Source organism: Anopheles arabiensis, unplaced genomic scaffold (assembly GCF_016920715.1).
Source record: "Anopheles arabiensis isolate DONGOLA unplaced genomic scaffold, AaraD3 Autosomal_pericentromeric_contig0006, whole genome shotgun sequence".
NCBI lineage: Eukaryota > Metazoa > Arthropoda > Insecta > Diptera > Culicidae > Anopheles > Anopheles arabiensis.
Genome location: NW_024412154.1, coordinates 334,240 through 339,070, shown reverse-complemented (window position 1 = coordinate 339,070; position 4,831 = coordinate 334,240).

Below are 4,831 nucleotides of genomic sequence, written 5' to 3'. Positions count from 1 at the left end.
CATCTTGCACTATTTCAATGGCCTTGAAATTAGATCTTGAGTTTTGTTGCCATCTATTATCGTTGTTACGGCCATGTTTCATCCAAATCGAGCCATCTTGCACTATTTCAATGGCCTTGAATCTAGATGTTTAGTTTTGTTGTCATCTATTATCGTTGTTACGGCCATGTTTCATCCAAATGAAGCCATCTTGCACTATTTCAATGGCCTTGAAATATGACGTTGAGTTTTGTTGCCATCTATTATCGTTGTTACGGCCATGTTTCATCCAAATGAAGCCATCTTGCACTATTTCAATGGCCTTGAAATTTGATGTTGAGTTTTGTTGCCATATATTATCGTTGTTACGGCCATGTTTCATCCAAATGAAGCCATCTTGCACTATTTGAATGGCCTTGAAATTTGATGTTGAATTTTGTTGCCATCTATTATCGTTGTTACGGCCATGTTTCATCCAAATGAAGCCATCTTGCACTATTTCAATGGCCTTGAAATATGACGTTGAGTTTTGTTGCCATCTATTATCGTTGTTACGGCCATGTTTCATCCAAATGAAGCCATCTTGCACTATTTCAATGGCCTTGAAATTTGATGTTGAGTTTTGTTGCCATCTATTATCGTTGTTACGGCCATGTTTCATCCAAATGAAGCCATCTTGCACTATTTCAATGGCCTTGAAATTAGATGTTGAGTTTTGTTGCCATCTATTATCGTTGTTACGGCCATGTTTCATCCCAATGGAGCCATCTTGCACTATTTCAATGGCCTTGAAATTTGATGTTGAGTTTTGTTGCCATCTACTATCGTTGTTACGGCCATGTTTCATCCCAATGGAGCCATCTTGCACTATTTTAATGGCCTTGAAATTTGATGTTGAGTTTTGTTGCCATCTATTACCGTTGTTACGGCCATGTTTCATCTCAATGGAGCCATCTTGCACTATTTTAATGGCCTTGAAATTTGATGTGGAGTTTTGTTGCCATCTATTATCGTTGTTACGGCCATGTTTCATCCCAATGGAGCCATCTTGCACTATTTGAATGGCCTTGAAATTTGATGTGGAGTTTTGTTGCCATCTATTATCGTTGTTACGGCCATGTTTCATCCAAATGGAGCCATCTTGCACTTTTTCAATGCCGTTGAAATTTGATGTTGAGTTTTGTTGCCATCTATTATCGTTGTTGCGGCGATGTTTTATCCAAATGAAGCCATCTTGCACTATTTCAATGGCCTTGAAATATAATATTGAATTTTGTTGCCATCTATTATCGTTGTTACGGCCATGTTTCATCCAAATGAAGCCATCTTGCACTATTTCAATGGCCTTGAAATTTGATGTGGAGTTTTGTTGCCATCTATTATCGTTGTTACGGCCATGTTTCATCCCAATGGAGCCATCTTGCACTATTTGAATGGCCTTGAAATTTGATGTGGAGTTTTGTTGCCATCTATTATCGTTGTTACGGCCATGTTTCATCCAAATGAAGCCATCTTGCACTATTTCAATGGCCTTGAAATTTGATGTTGAGTTTTGTTGCCATCTATTATCGTTGTTACGGCCATGTTTCATCCAAATGAAGCCATCTTGCACTATTTCAATGGCCTTGAAATTTGATGTTGAATTTTGTTACCATCTATTATCGTTGTTACGGCCATGTTTCATTCAAATGAAGCCATCTTGCACTACTTCAATGGCCTTGAAATTTGATGTTAAGTTTAGTTGCCATCTATTATCGTTGTTACGGCCATGTTTCATCCAAATGAAGCCATCTTGCACTATTTGAATGGCCTTGAAATTTTATGTTGAGTTTTGTTGCCATCTATTATCGTTGTTACGGCCATGTTTCATCCAAACGAAGCCATGTTGCATTTTTTGAATGGCCTTGAAATTTGATGTTGAGTTTTGTTGCTATCTACTATCGTTGTTACGACCATGTTTTATCCAAATGAAGCCATCTTGCACTATTTGAATGGCCTTGAAATTTGATGTGGAGTTTTGTTGCCATCTATTATCGTTGTTACGGCCATGTTTCATCCAAATGAAGCCATCTTGCACTATTTCAATGGCCTTGAAATTTGATGTTGAGTTTTGTTGCCATCTATTATCGTTGTTACGGCCATGTTTCATCCAAATGAAGCCATCTTGCACTATTTCAATGGCCTTGAAATTTGATGTTGAGTTTTGTTGCCATCTATTATCGTTGTTACGACCATGTTTCATCCAAATGAAGCCATCTTGCACTATTTCAATGGCCTTGATATTTGATGTTGAATTTTGTTGCCATCTATTATCGTTGTTACGGCCATGTTTCATTCAAATGAAGCCATCTTGCACTACTTCAATGGCCTTGAAATTTGATGTTGAGTTTTGTTGCCATCTATTATCGTTGTTACGGCCATGTTTCATCCAAATGAAGCCATCTTGCACTATTTCAATGGCCTTGAAATTAGATGTTGAGTTTTGTTGCCATCTATTATCGTTGTTACGGCCATGTTTCATCCCAATGGAGCCATCTTGCACTATTTTAATGGCCTTGAAATTAGATGTTGAGTTTTGTTGCCATCTATTATCGTTGTTACGGCCATGTTACATCTAAATGAAGCAATCTTGCACTATTTCAATGGTTTTGAAATTCGATGTTGAGTTTTGTTGCCATCTATTATCGTTGTTACGGCCATGTTTCATCCAAATGAAGCCATCTTGCACTATTTCAATGACCTTGAAATTTGATGTTGAGTTTTGTTGCCATCTATTATCGTTGTTACGGCCATGTTTCATCCAAATGAAGCCATCTTGCACTATTTCAATGACCTTGAAATTTGATGTTGAGTTTTGTTGCCATCTATTATCGTTGTTACGGCCATGTTTCATCCAAACGAAGCCATCTTGCACTATTTCAATGGCCTTGAAATTTGATGTTGAATTTTGTTGCCATCTATTATCGTTGTTACGGCCATGTTTCATCCAAATGAAGCCATCTTGCACTATTTGAATGGCCTTGAAATTTGATGTTGAATTTTGTTGCCATCAATTATCGTTGTTACGGCCATGTTTCATCCAAATGAAGCCATTTTGCACTATTTGAATGGCCTTGAAATTTGATGTTGAGTTTTGTTGCCATCTATTATCGTTGTTACGGCCATGTTTCATCCAAATGAAGCCATCTTGCACTATTTCAATGGCCTTGAAATTTGATGTTGAGTTTTGTTGCCATCTATTATCGTTGTTATGGCCATGTTTCATCCAAATGAAGCCATCTTGCACTATTTCAATGGCCTTGAAATTTGATGTTGAGTTTTGTTGCCATCTATTATCGTTGTTACGGCCATGTTTCATCCAAACGAAGCCATCTTGCACTATTTCAATGGCCTTGAAATTTGATGTTGAGTTTTGTTGCCATCTATTATCGTTGTTACGGCCATGTTTCATCCAAATGAAGCCATCTTGCACTATTTCAATGGCCTTGAAATTAGATGTTGAATTTTGTTGCCATCTATTATCGTTGTTACGGCCATGTTTCATCCAAATGAAGCCATCTTGCACTATTTCAATGGCCTTGAAATTTGATGTTGAGTTTTGTTGCCATCTATTATCGTTGTTACGACCATGTTTCATCCAAATGAAGCCATCTTGCACTATTTCAATGGCCTTGAAATTTGATGTTAAATTTTGTTGCCATCTATTATCGTTGTTACGGCCATGTTTCATCCAAATGAAGCCATCTTGCACTATTTGAATGGCCTTGAAATTTGATGTTGAGTTTTGTTGCCATCTATTATCGTTGTTACGACCATGTTTCATCCAAATGAAGCCATCTTGCACTATTTCAATGGCCTTGAAATTTGATGTTGAATTTTGTTGCCATCTATTATCGTTGTTACGGCCATGTTTCATTCAAATGAAGCCATCTTGCACTATTTCAATGGCCTTGAAATTTGATGTTGAATTTTGTTGCCATCTATTATCGTTGTTACGGCCATGTTTCATCCAAATGAAGCCATCTTGCACTATTTCAATGGCCTTGAAATTTGATGTTGAGTTTTGTTGCCATCTATTATCGTTGTTACGGCCATGTTTCATCCAAATGAAGCCATCTTGCACTATTTCAATGACCTTGAAATTTGATGTTGAGTTTTGTTGCCATCTATTATCGTTGTTACGGCCATGTTTCATTCAAATGAAGCCATCTTGCACTATTTCAATGGCCTTGAAATTTGATGTTGAGTTTTGTTGCCATCTATTATCGTTGGTACGGCCATGTTTCATCCAAATGAAGCCATCTTGCACTATTTCAATGGCCTTGAAATTAGATGTTGAGTTTTGTTGCCATCTATTATCGTTGTTACGGCCATGTTTCATCCCAATGGAGCCATCTTGCACTATTTCAATGGCCTTGAAATTTGATGTTGAGTTTTGTTGCCATCTATTATCGTTGTTACGGCCATGTTTCATCCCAATGGAGCCATCTTGCACTATTTGAATGGCCTTGAAATTTGATGTTGAGTTTTGTTGCCATCTATTATCGTTGTTACGGCCATGTTTCATCCCAATGGAGCCATCTTGCACTATTTTAATGGCCTTGAAATTAGATGTTGAGTTTTGTTGCCATCTATTATCGTTGTTACGGCCATGTTTCATCTAAATGAAGCAATCTTGCACTATTTCAATGGCTTTGAAATTCGATGTTGAGTTTTGTTGCCATCTATTATCGTTGTTACGGCCATGTTTCATCCAAATGAAGCCATCTTGCACTATTTCAATGACCTTGAAATTTGATGTTGAGTTTTATTACCATCTATTATCGTTGTTACGGCCATGTTTCATCCAAAT